Here is a 20,957-nt window from a genome sequence, read left to right as displayed (position 1 = left end):
AGGGAGGAGAAAAATGGAAAGAGAGAGAGAGAGAGAGTGAGTTTATTGGTTGTGATTCTAGTGCAGCAGATAAGTAGAAAAATACTTCAGTTTGTGATACAAGCATGAAATTTGGCACAAGTGCTCATTTTAACCCCCTCTTTTGAAAAATCTGGGTGTCCACACAAAATCTCAATATGGCTGCCACCTTTCAAGATGGCCTCTAGTTGTTTCGATTTCTGAAACTTTGAGTAAATGTAAGCCCAAACCTGTAGCATTTTTTGACTTGAAGGAAGCAGGGGGTGGGGTGAATATTTGTGAAGGAGTCAGGTAGCTCAGGTAGAAATTTTACCCTTTCTGGCCCAAACTGTACTGGCTGACGCTCTTCCCATTCACCCCACCCCCTTGTCTGTGGCAGGGTGCTGGAATACCAAAATGCTAGTCCCATGAAACGAGGTAGAAAGTCATAGTTGCTGAAGGGTTGTGATCGATGTTGTCCATGACCACAGTGGTAAACAACCCTTTCTCAAGACAGGTGGACAGACTACACTTTCTTCCACATACTTTGTGTCAGTGGCATCTTCCAGTTGGGCTGATATCTCAGGCACCCTGTCATAGGAAATGCTCATGCCATGACCATGAGGCATTTCTATCAGGTTTCTCTTCTTGGTTTTGGCATAGGCAGCCAGGCCCATGAACAATGGAAAAGGGTTTCCCTATCCTTTGAGAGTCGATACACACTTGCTCCTTTCTGTTTTGAGAAGCAGTTGTATTGCAGGAGTTGAGCAATAGTTAGGTCTGACTTTGATAAGCCAAACCTTAGCTATGACTCTATGTCTGCTTCATGTTGGACCATACTTGTGAACTGGAGCAGACTTTGAGGTACGGCATCACTGATGCATCCTTCACCAAAGGCGCTGTCAAACCTGGACTGATGATCCAGAATATTCTTCCTCAGTATCTTTGCTGCTTTAGCAATCACAAGTGTATCTGAGTAGTCAGATGCCTGAGATAGGGCTAAAGCTACATCTTTCTGCAAGATCAGTAGCACGCTTCTTTCTTCTTGTGTATTTCTAATCCAGGGATTTCTGCTAACAATTTATCCTTTAATCTTGTTGTATTTAAAGTGGGTGTGGCAATGCCCAGTTCTTCCAGGTGCTGCTGGTATAATTGGGATATGTCTGCAAGAGGAAATATGGCAGGACCATCCGAACACAAGCTGGTTTCAATGGTATAGTTAAAAGCTCTGATAAAACCAGTGGATATACATCTGGTTCTTCACTGTGACACTGTTCTTTTTCAAGATTTCCAAGTTGGGACCTCTCCCTATTGTAAAGGCCAGTGAAACATACAAGATGGTATTTCAGCTCTTGTGCAATTGCATCATCTGCACCTAGTTTTGCCAATAATCTACCATCATTAGGTGTGTGAGTGCACTCATGTAGTCACCTGTTGAGATTCATGGTCATTACTTGTCGAAGATCTGATATAGGTGCCACATTAATGCATGCTTCATTGTCATGACCAATTTTACACTATTTAGCATGCTTTTCCCATGGTTCACTACTTTTAACTGTAGATCTTCGCTTTCTTGCTCGACCAAGTTTTGCATTATTAAACATGACCCTACAGCTCTTGTGGTGTTTTTCCTTGTTTTGTGGCAGTGTTGCCTCTATGCCACTGCTGTCATCAAGCCTTGCTGGGTCAAAGTTAAGCTGCATTTCACCAATCTCCTGGAACAATGACACATTGAATGAAATCATTACGTACCCATCATGTTCAGGATTATGATGTACAGAGGCCAAGGGTGAAGCTAGACCTTCATTTTTCTTGTCTTTCTGGCAGACAACATTTGCTCCAGTCAGTCTTCTTTTTCCCTGTGATTGAATTTACACTTGCCATTATGAGCCCCTGACTAAGGCCGAGGGGTTATCCTTTTACTACCTTAATCTGATATGCACATTGATGTATGGGATACAACTAGGTTCGGTCACCCTACACCTAGCCCAATCATCATTCCAGTGCCATTTAAGTCCCGTGTGACCTGTACACCATCCAGGTAAGTATATATATAATTGGTAGATCTAGTTAGCCATCCATGCCTGGCTAACTAGATCTTCCAACTATATATATATACTTTCTACCAGCTAATTGATATGGGCCTATTAGACAGCATTTGGGACACTTAACTACTAAAGTACACTAAAGCAAAGTGTAAGTGAAGCAAGTTTAGCTGACACTGAACCCCATGTTGAGTTACACAGCAATGATGTCACCAGTGTGCCCTGGTTGTGCACTGACATTCACTCTTTTAAACTAAAACTAAAGATAAAACCATCACCTAAATTATATATAGACTTGCACACTATTATATTGAACAAAAAGACATTTTTCCATGCCTACTGAATCCTGAGACATGATTATTTAAGGTTTTTGGCTGCCATATTCGACGCCATCTTTCTTTATATGTGCTATATGAACTCTTTAACAGAAATACATTTTACGTTTTCTTGGTGATTCTGCCTAAAATGTGTATAACCAAAACAAATGCATAAAAACATGACCAGAGGCACGTGAGTCCCATGTTAAAACCTTGAGTAGCAGCCATCTTGAAAAGGCAGCCATTTTGGAGTTTTGACTGGACACCCAGTAATTTTCAAAAAGTGGCCTATGGATATGTACCAAATTTCATGCTTGTATCATTAACTGAAGTATTTTAGTGAAAAAATGATTTTATCTGCAACACTATTCAGAGTTTTCCTGGGCAGTGCTGGGTTGGTCAGCTAGTGTACATATAAAAAAACACACACACACAGATGAACGTTCGCGCATTAGCACAAATTTCAGAGACTGGTTGCCGTCAGTCGCCAAAGATTCCAGCCGTTATTTATCTTTATTTACTGACATTTCCAGGGTGTTATTAGCCTCTGACCTTCTTCTCCCGTTCGTCATGTTTCATTCTGTCATTACATCGAATTCTTCTCTTCTCTCTCTTTGTCTTCCTGTAGTGCTGGCATAAGCTGTGTGGCATTTTGATGACGTCATCTCCTGTCTCCTCCTCCTCCTCCTCCTCCTCCGCCCAGTGATGTGTTGGGGAAGATCTTTCTCTAACGCTTTTATATAAGACCAATTCTAGTTTCGTTGCTTTCACAGAAGACATTGATGTTGTTTTTTGTTTTGCCATTCCTGGAATTCTTTCAGAAAAGGGTTTCTCTTGTTCCGCTTAAATAGTGTCGTTTTCATTACAAATGTAGTATGTGGTGTATGGGATATATATATATATATATATATATATATATATATATATATATATATATATATATATATATATATATATATATATATATATATATATATATATATATATATATATATATATATATATATATATATATATATGTGTGTGTGTATATATATATATATATATATATATATATATATATATATATATATATATATATATATATATATATATATATATATATATATCTGTGTGTATTTATTTATATATTTATATATATGAAAAAGAAACAACTTATATGAATCAAACAGAAGCGAGACTGGAAACCCTTTATCTAATTGGCCATATCTCCAACCCTCCAGAACAATAATGGTTTCCTAACATTGCAGTATAGAGGAGAACAGTTTCCAGAAGGCGTCTTGAAATGACAGGCAATTAACGGATATGGAGGTAGTTAAGTCCCGTCTAAGCTACGGGGCCGGGGGACGGGGAGGGGGGAGGGCTGTTGGGAAGATGGAGAAGGGCATCCTTTCCTAAAACATAAAAAAGTAGAGATATAGCCTACGAAACAAAATTAACAGCCAGGCAACCATAGACATATAAGAACAACTAAGAAGATTGATTAACTTCATGTAGGTCACTCCAAAAGGTCGAGCCCTGTGAGGAACAGGTGATACAGAAATAATTCATGTCAGAGCAAATCTCCCACGAAACCACATTCATTCTATTTTTTATAAGTAACTTCGACATACTTAGAAGAAAAAGCAGGGCAGTATGTTTCAACTTACCTCGAAGAGGACACAAAAGAAAACCTTGGTAGCTTTGATCAACAATTCTCCGAGCCGAGCCGAGCATTTCTCTCTCTCTTTCTACTATATATATATATATATATATATATATATATATATATATATATATATATATATATATATATATATATATATATATATATATATATATATATATTTATATATATATATATATATGTATATATATATATTGGGCGTCATATTTCTCTCTCTCTCTCTCTCTCTCTCTCTCTCTCTCTCTCTCTCTCTCTCTCTCTCTCTCTCTCTCTCTAATATCTTGAATTAAAACGAGGGCTAGACGAAACTCATGTTCTACCAAAATACAGTTTTATTCCCAAACTTAACATAACAAACAAAAAAAAAAAAAAGGAATTATAGAAGAGAAGGGAAAAGACTCTCCTTAGCTTCGAGCAAACAGTTAAATGGAAATTCAAACTTTCAGACACCAATCATTTAAACACTCCCAAAATAATGCCAGAGTCTGTCATGACCGAAGTCATAGTTATATGTCAGAAATTCCCTTAACATCTGACTACTAACAAATCCATCAGATAAAAAAACAAAGGGTCTCCTTTAAAATAAAACATGAATGCATAAATGAGAGAATTCCCATGTTACCAAAATCACCCAGCACATCCCAGAGGTTCTATATGGTAAATATGGAAGACAATAAAAGGGAAAAATAGTCAATAATAAAATGTCAATGAAACCAACAGAGTACACAATTAAGTCAATGTCCAATTGTCCAATCAGACATTAAAATGAAAAGATCACTTGCTCACCTTTACTGGCAAAGTCTAACGCCCTCACCAGTCTGAACGTTCACCAATTCAAGATACTGCCAGAATAATCCATCTGTACTCGAGATTCAGTATATTACACCTCAATGGCCCCCTTTAGAGCTGACCTACGCACACACTCATAATTCTAGAACACTCTCCCGCCACTCCCATAACGTGGAGATCCCATGACACGATGCAGGTCAACAAGGTCAACACTCATGACTACATGAGCCACCTAGATTTTCAAGACCTAAATTCCTTTTGCTCATCGCGAGAACTACAGTTAACAAAACAACCTAGTATACGTTGACACAAGTGTTCATCTCGCCCCAAGATTTCTTAAACACACCAACACTGTCGGACATTCCATCAAGGATCAAATGACATACATTACAATGCTCCACATACTGTATACTAATTGTTTTATAGGAGCTGCCAACATAATTATTTGTTATAGAAGATACACATTGCCTGTAGACATGGAAGAATGTTTAAATCTTTTGATCATTTGGAAATTACGTCGACCAATCACAGGTATTCTCTCTTAGTTTAAAGTAAAAAACAGCAGGTACAACACATGGATACACAATACGTTCTATAGAGTAAAATAAAAGTTAAAGAAGTATGCTAAAAAAAAATACTTATTTAATCTTTGGATGAGGACGGAATTCCTCAAGTTTTTAGAAAATTATCCTACCAGACCCTCCATCATCCTAGATGAACAATCTTGCACTTAAGACTTCTTTAAGAGGAATTCCATCCTATTTTAACAAACACCCACAAAGCAACAAATTTTGAATACAAACAAAGTGTCATTCAGTATTTCAGTGTGAACGGTATTTTGTTTCAGCACAAACGGAATTCAATCACCTGAATGAACAACCTTCAAACAAGTGGAAGCAATCAACATGAATGCTAAAGACAGAAAGATTCACTGACAAAAAAATCTATCAGAAAAATAGAGATGTCAAAAGTGTTGGCAGTTTCCAGCAAATGCAGTGTTGGTAGAGAGTTGCCATCACAGAGGGAAGTGATCATCCACGGCAGATTTCGTCGCAAAATCTGGCCATAACGATTTTCTGCAAAGGTTTCAGTCAGTGGAACATCAACTGGCGAAAGATTCAGTTGATATCGAAAAGATCAGGTGAATTCAAAGACTGGTCATATGTGACATAGGTACACATGGAAATATTTGGGACTTTTAGTCTCAAAGACTGTTAAGAGTGAATAGTCATTCATCTTGATATCTTTGTAGGATTTGACAGATTCTGTTATAATACTCTGTGGACGAAAATTTTAGAGTATGCCAGCATTAGTCTGCTTAACTGTTTGTAGCGCAACATCTGCTCACGTTATCTGTTGTTATTGACAGGTGCTGCAACATCTGCTCTTTGCAGCTCTTCGGCTCCAATCTCTAATGGCATCTTACTTTCCAGTTTCCCCTTCAAAAGTGGATTAGTTCCAACCTTTCTGTGCATCTCAGGTAACGTGCACTGCCTAAAGCTATATTATTCTGTTCATTTGTTAATTCATCCATCTTTGCACTGCAGTCCCTTTCTGAGGTCCATTAACTTCGGAGGAATGAAGCCCATTTCATTTCCTGTCATTAGACTTTCATTCAGGTTATTTTCTTTCTTTCATCTTACTTTCCATTGTTACAGTGGGGATTTCCCAAATAAAAAAGGGGAAGAAGAAACCTATCAGTTGCATTTTTCATTAAAGGTGCAATTGCAAAAGGTTTTCCTCCTGTTACACCATTTTTCAAACCAAATATATATACTTTCTGCTTTCAGTTTCCCCTTTCAGCTGGCTAAAAATCACAATCCTCATTGGTCCCATAACTCTTGGCAGGTGTCATGGAGGTGAGTTTGGCTCATTAAACTGTGTTTCTATATTCCATTCTGTTCTATTTGTTAATTTCATCCATCTTACATCCCGCCTGATATTCATATTATGGTTGACACTCAGACCCTGCATTATTAGAAATCCTCCTCCTTCCAGTTGATCTGATTGTTCTCACTAACATGAATGTTCTTCCCTTATTGAGAGGAGGCTTCGGAGGAATGAGTATTGAGACATTTAAGAAGATGCTTAATTTACTTCGTGCATTTTAAGGGAGATGTTATGACTCATCAGAACTTTCATAAGAGCTGAAGGGAGGTTGGTTTCTCTCTCTCTCTCTCTCTCTCTCTCTCTCTCTCTCTCTCTCTCTCTCTCTCTCTTACTGACAAAAATTCAGCATTGTTACAGACGGAAGTGGTATATTCTGTTTATCTGAGGTGGGATTTAAATGCAAATAAAAAAGAGGGTAGTATATATTTGTGACTTCTCACACTCTGAAGAAGAAACACACAGATTATATATATATATTTATATATATATATATATATATATATATATATATATATATATATATATATATATATATATATATATATATATACATACAGTAGTGCCCGCTCTTACTCAGTCATTTCACACAAATATACAGAAGGGTCATTAGTAGCACATCCAACCCCCAGCCGAACAACATTACTCGCTTATATTTACCGCACATTGCTTCTGTAAAAATATTGCTGCTTATCCCATTTAGGGATGCATTCCGGTGAGGCCTGAGAGCCGACAGAGTAAGGAGGAATAAAAGGTTTGAGATCATTCTTTGATCTTCATTCAAAGGTCCTCATGAGTCTTCAAAAAAAAAAAAAAATCTTAATTAGATGAAAATCCATCAGCAAAAGATCACTCTCGGAAAGAGCGATTGAAATGGCCTTTGAATCACGTGACAGTTGTAAATATTGCTGCTACGATTATTTTAATTACTCTGATTGAATAATACCTGATTGTCATCAGAGTTCCCAAGGTTAATTACTCTTATCAGAGGGAATGGCATTCGCAATCACATTAATGAAATGTAATCTATATTTAATGGTCGTTTTTTACCCGGGACGTTGAGTTGTAATGAGAAAATGTTTTCTGTTATGTTATTCATTAGAGTTAGGGGAATCTCTGGTTGAAATAGAAAGGCTGGAATAGGAAATATTGGAGATTGTAATTAGCCCCTTGGAAATTTGAAAAGATCCACATCAATACTTGTGTGGGGAAATGTACAAGAAAAATATTGTAAATGATTTCATTGAAATGCTACAGTATATCACTCTTTGAGAGTTATTCAGTGGTAAAATTCATCTCTCATTGACTGTTGTAGTCTTTGAAGCATCATTTCAGATTGTATTATAATTACGAATTCCTTTTAATGTACCTCCGTTCATATTCTCTTTCTTCCACCTTACTTTCCTCAACCCTCTCCTAACAATTTTTTAATAGTGCAAATGCGAGGTTTTCCTCCTGTTATACCTTTCAAATCTTTTGACTGTCAATTTCTCCTTCAACGCTGAATGACCTCCTAGGTCCCAGCGCTTGGCCTTTGGCCTAAATTCTGTATTCAGTTCTATTCTTTGATAATTATGAAACCTGAACTATTACGTAAATACAAAGTGAATGATTAGTGATAATTCATTATCTTGTATTAGTTATTATGTCTCTTCCCCCCTTTCAGTTCCAGGGCATTCGATTATGCAAATGAGGTCATTTGATCATTTCCGCATTGGGTATTTGTACCTAAGGCATTAATAGCTTTTAGTGGTATGAAGAGTCTTCTAAATATTTACCTTTAGTTGTCAGGAAACTGCTTGCTTGCTTCATCACTTAGGTTAGAATTGAGTATACATCCATGAGTGACTGTGTATGAATCATAATTAATATTTATGTTCAGTCTAGAATATTTAGTGCAAAGGAGAATAGTGACGCAGCTTTACGTAATAATTTTGTTTTGATTTTATCAAAGATACTCAAGATTCTGATGAATTTATATGTGAACGATTTTAATCGAATGAAATGATAAAATTATGTTGCGAAGGTGAAACTGAAATCATGGTTGATGATTTCATGTTGTTTCTTTATTTCTCCCCCATTTAAACAGAACATTGACAGATGGTAGACTTACCAAGTGAAAATGTATATACTGTATATATATATATATATATATATATATATATATATATATATATATATATATATATATATATATAGAGAGAGATAGAGAGAGAGAGAGAGAGAGAGAGAGAGAGAGAGAGAGAGAGAGACACACACACATATATATATATGTGTAACAACCGTTCGGAAACAGATAAGAATATTCCGGGTAGGAATATCACATAGCATACTGATTGGTCTGTCTTCAGAAGGCGATGGAGGGTTCAGCCCTTATTTTTTTTTCTCTCTCTCTCTCGGCTTTCCCCTCTCTCTCTCTCTTTCTCTCTTGCGAATGTCACAAAGATCTCTTTTGTTCTCGCATGGATTTCTCTCTCTCTCTCATCCCACATTAAAGAAATGAAATGGGTCATATAAGGAAAACTCAATCTTTCCTACAAAAATAGATTTATTATTTAAAGCAACCCAACAAGTAATGAATAAACAAAGCAAAGATTAAAATGCATCATAAATGAAATTGTCAAGTAAGAAAACATCTAACTCAAAAATCTGATTATGAGTAATAGCCTGCAAATTCAAAAATTCTCACATATTCCATTATAGACGTGGTAAAGTCTAGTCTCAAGTCTCCCACATAAAATAATAGACATTGCAAAGGTTTGCGTCTGTCTTTCTCTATGATCACACCAACATGATAACATCATGTTATTGCCCACAAAGTCATCACCACAACCATGACATCTGTCGAAAAAATTAAACACAGATAATGCTCCCAAAAATATGCAAGTGCAAAACACAATAATGAAAAGACTAAAATGCATGAGTAAATAGCATACAGGTAAAATATAGAACACAATAAAATAGAATATTGAAATGGTAAAATGCTACATCCACTTCCCACACAAGTTCAAAAATGTCTTGAAATATGGTAAAAGACCATAAGTCCACAATTCACATAGAAAAACGAAGAGTCTGAACTGTACCTTATTCTGCCAATTCTAAGAGCTTGCCACACTCAAAGATAATGTCTTCACGATCTTGCTCTAGTTCTGCTAATGAACGACCGAACTAATTTTTGGGCAGAATTAGACACAAAATCGAGATTCTGTAACACACGAACTCATGTACGTACATAGCAACTTGGTCATATGACTCGGCCAATATCGCGTGTTCATCAAATTAACTGCTGAGATGATCAACTATTTGCTGAATAGAACGATTCTGCAAGTGACGGGTCCGCGACAGTACCATCTCACTACCAAAATTCCTTCATCACACTATATAACATAGTAATATTAAAGCAACCGTATTTTCTGAAATATATATATATATATATATATATATATATATATATATATATATATATATATATATATATATATATATATATATATATATATATATATATATATATATATATATATAAGTGTATTTTCTGTTATGCAACCTTCAGTAGCTATCTTAAGATTTATTGGATTTTACTCTTTGCATCTGTTTGTCTATCATATTGTCTTTCCCAGTCCAACAACGTCTCTCTCTCTCTCTCTCTCTCTCTCTCTCTCTCTCTCTCTCTCTTCATATGTTATCAGTACAAGAATTGTTTTTCCGGACACCCACGCAAGGAATGGCCCAACAGAAATCAGGTGCGAAAATGACTGAAAGGAGTGAAATTATTAACGTTATCATCAATGCAAACACAGGTAACATCATGCATTCGAGGAACTTGCGTCATAGATCTTTGCACTTTTTGTTAAAGTTGCGGAGTCTGAAGTCGTGGGCTGCTAACAGCAGGCAGGGCCATCCAGTGACGGAATTTGCAGGTTTCGGCTCTGAGTTTACTCAAGAGCCTAATATGATCGTGGGTGTCTTAGCGGGGCTTCAAAAGTGAGCACCTGTTAAAAGACATTTCAAAGGCTGATTTAAAAACTTGATGAAAAATTATATATATATATATATATATATATATATATATATATATATATATATATATATATATATATATATATATATATATATATATATATATATATATATGAAACAATGGTGAGACGGGCGTAGCAACCGCCTCTCGCCGGTGTGAAGAGATGCTGATTAGGTTAACCGGATGTCAGCACTGTCCGTAGGCATGAATCGGGCGACTGAACATGCCATGTTGTGAATGCTTAGGTGCGTTCCTTTTCCTCGAACTCAGCAGTGTCCATGCTCTCAAAACGCCCTTGGTTACAGCACACGTGTGGCATGAGTGGGAAATCAGCAAAGAAACTTCTAGAAGCTTTATCCGGTTTAAAATCCGGATATCGCGGGGTGAGGTATGTTCGTATGTCCTATCCTGAGGCGTGGTCCCAAGCAGAGATGGGGCGGTATAGGGAAATCGTTGGGCATTCGAAGACGAGCCCAGACCCCGTATACAGGTGTCTAGAGTTAGAAATCTGTGTGTGTGTGTGTGTGTGTGTGTGCGAAGACACTTTGATGCTGAACTGTTTATCAAAACTGCTCGAGGTAAGAAGCACATCTGATTCCTTATGTCTTGTGATTTTGGACAGTGAAGGAGGAATTTCATCGGTATTTTGAGTTTATACTCGTATATCTGCTTACTCTGTTATTATATATCTCTATATTTTATTTTGGGCTTTTAGTAACATGGGAGGAATTCCCATTGCTTTTTCTTGTATATTTATGTTGTAGAAACTAATGGGAGAATTTTTTTGTGTCCTCAGATGTTTCGATATGTATAGAGGTCAAGGATGTACTCAGAATATTTAACAGACTTTGACTTTGAATTTGGACCCGAGTGTATCATGGAGTAGTGACTTGGATGTTTAAGTTAGGGAATCTTTCCTTTGGTAGTAATTTGTTATTGTCTTAACTCAGCATTACCTATCAGTCTTTCTTTTGCCAGTTCAATATGTTAAGCTTGTTTTGCTTTAGTGAATAGATTATTTTGGGTACCGCGTGTTTTGTTGAGACCTGAGAGAGAGAGAGAGAGAGAGAGAGAGAGAGAGAGAGAGAGAGAGAGAGAGAGAGAGAGAGAGAGAGAGAGAGAGAGCGTATATCGAGGGGAGTAGCTGGCTGAATCTGCTGACTCGTCACCCAGCCTACCAACCTTGGAGAAAACGTAGAGCTGGCAGGTAAGACAACAGGAACTTAGTTTTTTTTTTCATAGGTAAAATATATATATATATATATATATATATATATATATATATATATATATATATATATACAGTTACCTTTAATTAGATAAATTAAAGATAGTTATTTATTCTTGACAAATTTAAACATTCATTTTCAGAAAGGGATAATTATGGACTGTTTAATTAGACCATGAATCGGTCAAGACAAAGCGAGTGGAGAGAAGATAATGCAGTAAATACACAAGGAAATGAATGAATAAATGATTAAAAATTGAAAAGCAGTAAACAAATGCATGTAAAATAACTTTGAAACATCATCTCCCAGAGTCCTCATTCCCGTCTCTCATTGCAGAGAGAAAGCAGCGAGATGCAAATGGCAAACTCCCTCCACGTGAAATTTGACTCCAAACGAAAGTTGCAGCCGTGTGAGTTAGGGAGCATTTCCGATGACCTGCTTCTCTTTGAAGTATCACCATGAATTTTGATGTCCAGGTACCGTTAAATGCAATGCAGTTCTTTTTATTTTTGAGAGAGAATTTCATTTTAGTGCATCTTTCATCTGAAACGAGGGAGAGGGAATAGTCAGGAGAATTCAGTAATTCAAGATTCCTCTGAACTTGGCAATAGTGAGAGATGGATCTTGCCAGATTTGATTTAGTTTGGAAATTAGGCGACGGATCCGAGCAGTGAGACCCTTTCAGCCATTCTCGATATACCATATATATATATATATATATATATATATATATATATATATATATATATATATATATATATATATATATATATGTATATATATGTATATATATATATATATATATATATATATATATATATATATATATATATATATATATATATATATATATATATGTGTGTGTGTGTGTGTGTGTGTGTGTGTGTGTGTGTGTGTGTGTGTGTGTAAACAGCTTTACTAAGAATATTTAGTTATATTTCAATTTGTTTATCTGCTTCTTATTCCTGGTAAACGGACACTGTCCTGCCTTATCAACGCAACTGTTACATACGCAGAAGCAAAACTCAGCTTCTATACTCATTTACCCACTGGCATTGAAATGAGAAGATTATTTCCCCAGAGAGAATAAAAATTAAAAGAAAGTTTGCAGAACTGATTCATTCTCCCAGGGCAGTCAGTCCCTCGGCCATCACTCAAAGGGATGACAGGTCATTTGAATATCGAGTCCGGAAGACTGAGCGATATTTACTGAACCTCCTCAGCTGTTTCGGAAGAACAAGTCCTGTATCAGAGTGACTAAACTCTCAAAGGAAATAAAGACTGGAGTGAAATAAGTCTTAGGGGAATAGAAGATATGCAAATAAGGACTCTTATCGAGGTTATTGGGAGATCATGCCAAAATAGCCTTGCTATTTTCTATAACCAGTGATAGACAAGGCTTGTTTACATAGATGTGATGCTGGATTAGACCACCAATTGCAATTTTAAATCTGATACCAGAACTGACAGTCGTTCAAAATTAGTTTAATATGGAAGGAAGTTTCATCTGATTAGACAGAATAAATTGATTAAAGTTATGCAGTTAATTTCTCAGGAATAACAAATTAATAGTTCTTAATGCACTGTTGAAGGAAATATTTGAAATGTTCTGAATCTCCCAAGTGTCATGTTTAAAAAATAATTCCAATATTTAGGGTAATCATTATGTTTTTCCAACATTTTCCACAGTGCATATGTTGTCGAAACTTCGACAAGAGAGACTGTACTTTTCCGCAAGTCGTGGTATAGTTTTATGTATTTTTCTAAACTTACATAAAGTGGAAATGGATATTATGTAGAAGAAAGATATTATGTTTGTTGTCGTTGTGTTTAGTTATGGAAAACATTGTGTTTGGCTGTTCCGTGTATTTAATTGTAAGTATACATGTGATAGTGCTTAAGTGCCAGTCATTGGCTGTTTGTTGGTAAGGTTGTTAGTCGAACATTTGGTGTCGGTCGGTGACGGTCGTGAAGGCAGTTTCGTCACAGCTTTGGTGCAGTGTAGTTGTATCTAGCAGGGACTTAAGAAAGGGGAATGCAGCCATAGTTGTCGGCGCCTTCAAGTCCACTCAAGTATTCCTTTTCATCTTGAAGTTCATTTAGGAACATTTCCGTTAGGAGATATGCATATCTAAATGTAAGGAGAAGTTCTTGGAGTGTGCTTTGGATGAGGGTTATGAAGTAGAGATTGTGCTCACGCTAATCCCATCCTCAATTCAGGCTAGGAATATCGAATGCACCATTTAAACGGTAAAACTTAATAAGTGCTCCGGTCGATTTTTAGTATAAATGTGTTTATACATTGAAAGGAGATACTAAATATGTTTTAATGAAGAAGGAAATTAGTGGCGGTAAGTCCTATCGGTCTAGAAAACACAACTTGAATATTTGTACCTACAGAAAAAACAAAGTCCTTCATGTTGTTGTCTCTATCGTATCACCTATTTTACTGAGTTCCTGTTCGTTCGTTTGTGTGCTGCGCAGTCTCAAATTGTCATGGGGAAACAACACCTTCCGAATGACATCACGAAAAAAACTCCACCCAAAAAGTGACATCATTAGATAAAAGAAAGCACAGTGTTTTCAGCCAATGACAAATATTTTACGTTACCAAGTCGTTAATTTTTGGGCAAATACACCTACAGTATTTTCTCCAATTAAGCGTTACTTGCACTAGCGCCATGAGTGAATTAGCAGGGCCGTCTACAAGCTCCGATTTTGTTCCCCAGGAAAGTTTCCCCGCAGCGTGTGAAAATTGTTGCGTGAATTATAGAGACTTCACAAGCTATTATTATGGGCATATGGAAAGGCTCGTAACATTTGCCCAAAATCACGGTTTAATCAAGAGTGAACACATTTGCCCGACATGTAAGGAAAAGTGCCGTCTTGACTTGAACAAAAAAGCCTTTCGGTGCGATAAAACGTATGTAGTGTCCCCCCCCCCAAAAAAAAAGAGAATAAAGTGTAATTTTTATGTCTCAGTATTTCAAAACACATGGTTCTCCAAGTCTCACTTTGATATTGAAACTAATTTAACATTTTGCTTTATTTTTGTATCTGATTGGTTTTCTTATAAGTTTGCTAGTTTTGAGCTTCATCTCAGCGATCCCACCATCAATGATTGGGCTTCATTTTGTAGGGAAGTAATAGTAAATTGGGTATTTAGATGGTCTCATAAAATTGGAGGGGAGGGTAAAATAGTGGAAATTGATGAATCAAAATTTGGTAAGAGGAAGTATAATGTGGGCAGAGTTATAGAGGGTCAGTGGGTAGGCTATTTGGGAGCATTTGTAGGGAAACTAAGGAGCTCTTTATGGTTCCTGTTGAACGACGAAACTCTGAGGTTTTGCTTGCTGTCATAAAACAGTACATCGAACCAGGAACAACAGTCATTTCCGATTGCTGGAAAGCATACGGTTGCCTGGCAAACGAGGGCTACAAACATTTACAGGTCAATCACAGTGTAAATTTTGTTGATCCACAAACTCGTGCCCATACCAATAGCACAGCGAGACGGTGGAGAGATGTCAAGAATTTGGTCCCAAAATATGGCAGACGCAAAAAACATTTTGTTGGATATTTAGCCGTTGCATATTTTAAATTGCACATTCAAGACCCCTTACGAAGGTTTCACGCCTTTGTGAAAGCTACTGCTGAACTCTATCCTCCACTGTAAGGTAAGCAATTTCCTATATTTTGATTATCGTGTGAAATATGCTGGAGTATTGTCTCAGTTAGCCTAATGGCCGCTCAAATTTTTCGGAATTGTCATGAAGTGTGCAGGGAAGGTAGTGCCCTTAAGGGGGGGTCGCAGAGGGGGCGAAGCCCCCCCCTGCTAGGCCTAGGTAGGGGTACGGCGCCCTAGGTTAGGTTAGGTGGTTGTTTGGTTAGGTAGTGCCCTGGAAATCACTTTTCTCCTGCTCCCCCCCACCCAAAAACCCCGGTTCCCAATGGGGTCCCCCAAGATTGTTAGATGGGAAAAAGGGTGTAATTGCTTGATGTCACCAATATTAATGATCAGTTTCAGCATAATCAATAAAAAATACATCGGAAAAATATATATTCTTCTGCAAACAAGAGACGGAGCTCTCCTTTAGATTTACCATTTAAACTAACAGTAAGTTTACATCGTTTATGCTTTAGATTAATATACATAATGCAATAGAGTGTTTTAAGTGCAATTTGGAATATTAGTGAAGTAATCGGGGTTTTGTAGTGTAAGACTTAGGCTACAATTAGGTTAGTACGTTTCAAACCGTTTAGGCTCTACGATTACACTTACGATTTGAAATGCTGCACTTATTCTGAATGAGTCGGAATATATGTATCAGTTATTTTATATTTTGACAAATCCATGGAAATTTGTAATGTTGAATACATCGATCACCCTCAGAAAAGGTTTGCCAGCGCCTCTCACCCTCTCCACTGCCCATCCCTAGTTTTTTAATAATTCCTTTGGTCACTCATTTATTGTAAAAATAATTATATGAAAAAATCAATAAAAGTCTGTCACAGGTTGAATAGGCATATATCCTTGTAGTACGATGTTCTTCTGTCCCTTCTGTAGACAGACAATGGTGAAACAGCATCAACAAAAGGGATTCTCTCTCTCTCTCTCTGTCTGGTCGACAACGAGAGAGAAGTATAAAGCCACCATTGCATATTCTGAAGTTTTGTGCAAATTCAGCGAATTTCTCTAAGATAACACGAGGTCATTCCTGAGGGTGTAAGAGGAGGTTCGTCTGAAGCATAAATAAAGGGACATTTCTTCTTCTTCTTCTTCTTCTTACTCGTCGTCGTTATTCTTCTTCGTTATTCAAATGCTTCTTTCTTTCTTTCTCTCTCCGGAGACGTCTTCGCTGTTTGACGTTGGAGGAGGGACTCGTAAAAATACTCTTGTCAGACGGACATAATGCACACACACACAAACACAGACACACAAACATACGAGCTTACGTACATGCTCACTCACATGTGTCAAGAAAGCCAAACTATTCTCTCTCTCTCTCTCTCTCTCTCTCTCTCTCTCTCTCTCTCTCTCTCTCTCTCTCTCTCTCTCTGTTGCTTTGCTCAGGAATATGGAAATGACTCAGTCGTCTTCTCGCATTCTGGGTGTGTGTTTCAGAGAGAGAGAGAGAGAGAGAGAGAGAGAGAGAGAGAGAGCAACATTGAGAGGGAGAGTAAAAGCAAAAGTTGCAATGCAGGCACAGGCACAATGACATACGATTATAACACTGATCATAACATATTATGACGTACTATTATTTATTATCGATTTTCATTGTTTATAATATGAAAATAATCGTTCGTTCTTTTTTTTTTATTTTCAGACACTTAGCATTGCCTCGGTTTTGGTGAGTGTTAATACAACATTATTTTTTATTTCTATCGAAGGAAACTTTTTGTGGTTAATTTCTACTATTAGTTAGTTCTTATGTAGTATATTTTTAACATTTTTTCACTGTGTCTTGTCTTTTATTCCTTAACTTCTCACCATATCTTAGGTTCTCCTAATGTTGTATTTATGTTTGCATTCTTATTATTGGTGCATTTTTATTGTTAATATTGTAATTTTTGTTATTGCCATTATCAAAATTTTTGTTATAATCATTATTACTATGAGATATCGTTGTAGATTTTACTTGTTTCTATATTGATTTTACAAATATGCTGCTGTCCATTAAACGGATATTTCTGAAGTGCAAAAATAACATTTTTTTTCATTACTGAGTCATTACTTTTTCATATTTGTCACCCATCTTCGCCCTTATAGTGGCAAAAATAGTTTCTTGAAGGATATTTAATTATTTCCAATTCTTTAGGATTTGAATCAGTAAAAAAATCAGTTTTCATCAGTTCTCATTTTCATGTGATTATCACGTTTCCTTCAAGATAAGTTTTTTCACTGGTAAGACAATCCATTAAACATGTTTTATATTTTCATCACTTTTCATATTCATGATATCAAGCGTCCTAAAAAATAAATGATGTTTTTCTCTGGCAAGATAATTCAGAAAATATGTTAAAATCCATTGAAAGTTGGAAAATCCATATCTCATTTAATCATGAAAATTCTCCTTCCCTCCATTTACAAGAGAAGCAAAAAAGTATACTTGTAATCTAAAGTTCATGATGGTGGACTTTAGGACTTTATTTAGAAAAATTATGGTTATATATTATATAAAATTCCTTTAAAACTTTATAAGCGCTCTATGTCGAACTCCTTTTTTTTATGTAAACGAACCTTGTAGCTGGGTTATCATATATATATATATATATATATATATATATATATATATATATATATATATATATATATATATATATATATATATATCTTATATAATGGCGATGCTGGGGTCCTTTAAAGTGTTAATTAAGTCAACGCTAACTTATATCTCCTTTTGTCTATTTTTGATATAATTTTATTTTTGTGGGAGAAAATTAGACCATGTTATGAGTTCCTCTCTTCCCTCGTTGACTTTTTCCCCAGACGATAAAATAAATTCCATCAATTGATGAAAGAGGGTCTTTATAATTTCGTTATTTCCCTGTATTGTTTTGTCGTATATGTTTTGTATAATTTTTTGAAAATCCGTAAGCTTATCAAAAGCTATAATGGAATTTTTTTTTGCATGCGCAGTAAAATATATTTCAGTTGTAAATACTTATTTGTAACGTAAATTCTTCTTAAAGATTCAGCTTCTGCAGTGAACTTTTTTTTTATAAACTTATTACTTGTTCATTCCGTCAACAAATTTACTCGTGAAAAATAATTCTTTTTCCTTATGGCACTGTGCGATTGACAGCAGTGTAGAAAGAGAGTATCGGAGGTCATTAAATGGGATTTATTGGAAGATGGAGATAATTGATAACTGAAAGGGATAGAAATTGTTGCATGTAAGGAAATTTACTGTATGTTACTAAAGCAGTTTGTCTGAAGAGCTTTCGATATTGTAATTCAGGATAAACACATAACATCCAAAGAGCTATTCTACTTTTCGTGAATGAGATAAAAAAAAAAACGGATCATATTCTAGTTTGGAAATCTAATCAGAAAGAAAAATAATACTCTCGATACGCTGCACGCCACTTCGAAGTCCAGTTCAAACAGTCGAACTTTTATTTGAAAATTTTTTGAAACAGAAAAGTTGTCGATGAAGAGTTACGAAGGAAATCGGGCTTGTTAACTTTTTAGTATTTTAATGGGGGAAGGTTAGCGGCTTCTATATCGTCCATTTCACCTGAAGAAAAATGATGCAGCTGAGAGGGGTGATATTTCTTCCTTTCTTTTGACCTCTTTGAAGACACATTTAACGGTAAAAGGAAAATTAACTTCACATTCCAGCGCTCTATTTTTACTTAAAGGGGACTTTAGTTATTACTATATATTCCTTATGAAACTCCTTTTCATCATCATCCCTGTAGGGGATAGTGCCGTCAGCGCACCTCACGCAGTGCACTGTAGGCATTACTTAAAGTTCTTTGCAGCGTCCCTTCGGCCCCTAGCTGCAACCTCTTTCATTCCTTTTACTGTATCTCCATTCATGTTCTCGTTCTTCCATCTGACTTTCCACCCTCTGCTAACAATTGATTGATAGTGCAACTTCAAAAGGCTTTCCTCCTGTTACACCTTTCAAACCTTATTACTCCCAATTTCCCTTTCAGCTCTGAATGACCTCTTACGTCCCAGCTTCTATCCTTTGGCCTAATTTTATATTCCATTCCATTCCATTTTCATCATTTTCATCGCCTCTCGCACTGCGTCACACAAAAGGCCTCCATGACTTTCCACCACCCACCTCTTTCCTGCGCTTTGTCGTTCACGAATCTCCACTCGTCTCCAGCCTCCCCTTCATATCTCTCACCCAAGTGGGTCTGGGTCTTCCAACTCTACAGGTGACGCTACCAAGCGCCGTTCTCCCAGGGGTTGGTCGACGGACATATCCAAGCCATATCCATCTCCCTTTCATCATTACCTCATCTCCATATGGAAATTAAGTCATTTTACTTTTATGGCGTCATTTTTTCAGCCTTTCCTACCTTCAGACTCTTGTTATTCTCTTTAAAGCTTTATTCTGAAATGGACAAATCTTTGAGATAGAGTCTCATAGTCATACCATGATTCATGTCTACTAATGGAAGTTAATAAAAAAGGACATGATGTACCTAAATGGCGTGGTATGGCAAGCTCACTCTGCATAGGACTCGAAAATAAGAAATTATCTAATATATATGGAGAGAAAATCAATAAATAGGTTGGAGAAGGACAGATAAGATAGAATTAGATAGGAATAAGAATATATAAGATAAAAAAAGATGTTGCATTCTGTCACTGGTGTGTATGTGTGTGTGTGTATATGTGTGAGTATGTTCGTGCGATGGCTCCATAAATGAAATGCAGTTCGCCTTCCATGTTAGGTTATAGGGTCCTAATGAATATATATACACATATATATATATATATATATATATATATATATATATATATATATATATATATATATATATATATATATATATGAAATTTTTATCAAACCATGATTTATAATCAATCAAGCTACAAATGTCGTTTAATATCCAATTCACACTACTTCGGGAATATCCTAGATGGGGAATTATCACCGAAGGGGAATTTTTAAAGTGATAAATGGATTGGCACTGGCAGGTCTCAGTCCCTCGGCAAACAGTACCTTCCAACGATTGCAATCGAAGCCAAGTACAGTTTCCCCGCTCTTGATGGGTCAATGGTTTGAACGTCGAATGGAGTCGTTGGGAGGTACTGTGTTTCGAGGGATCGAGACCCACCAGTACCGATCCATTTATCACTTTAAAAATCCCCTTCAGTGATAATTCCTCATCAGGGATATTCCAGAAGTAGCGTGAATTGGATATTAAACGGCATTTGTAGCTTCTTGGTTGTATATAAATCATGGTGTGATAAAAATTTCATAATAAGAGCTGTGTGTTCCAAACGTACCAATGAGCTATCATGGTGGAGGTGGG

The 20,957-nt window shown here is 36.3% G+C and overlaps 1 pseudogene; it reads right to left on the bottom strand.

Annotated features, from left to right (window-relative positions):
• Nucleotides 1-631: 631 nt before the first annotated feature.
• On the bottom strand, nt 632-1,881 carry LOC136846273 (uncharacterized; annotated as a pseudogene).
• Between the last annotated feature and the right edge of the window lie 19,076 nt (nt 1,882-20,957).

This window comes from Macrobrachium rosenbergii, chromosome 15 (assembly GCF_040412425.1).
Source record: "Macrobrachium rosenbergii isolate ZJJX-2024 chromosome 15, ASM4041242v1, whole genome shotgun sequence".
NCBI lineage: Eukaryota > Metazoa > Arthropoda > Malacostraca > Decapoda > Palaemonidae > Macrobrachium > Macrobrachium rosenbergii.
The sequence above is the reverse complement of the archived record's forward strand: the minus strand, read 5'-3'. Positions and strand labels throughout refer to the sequence as shown.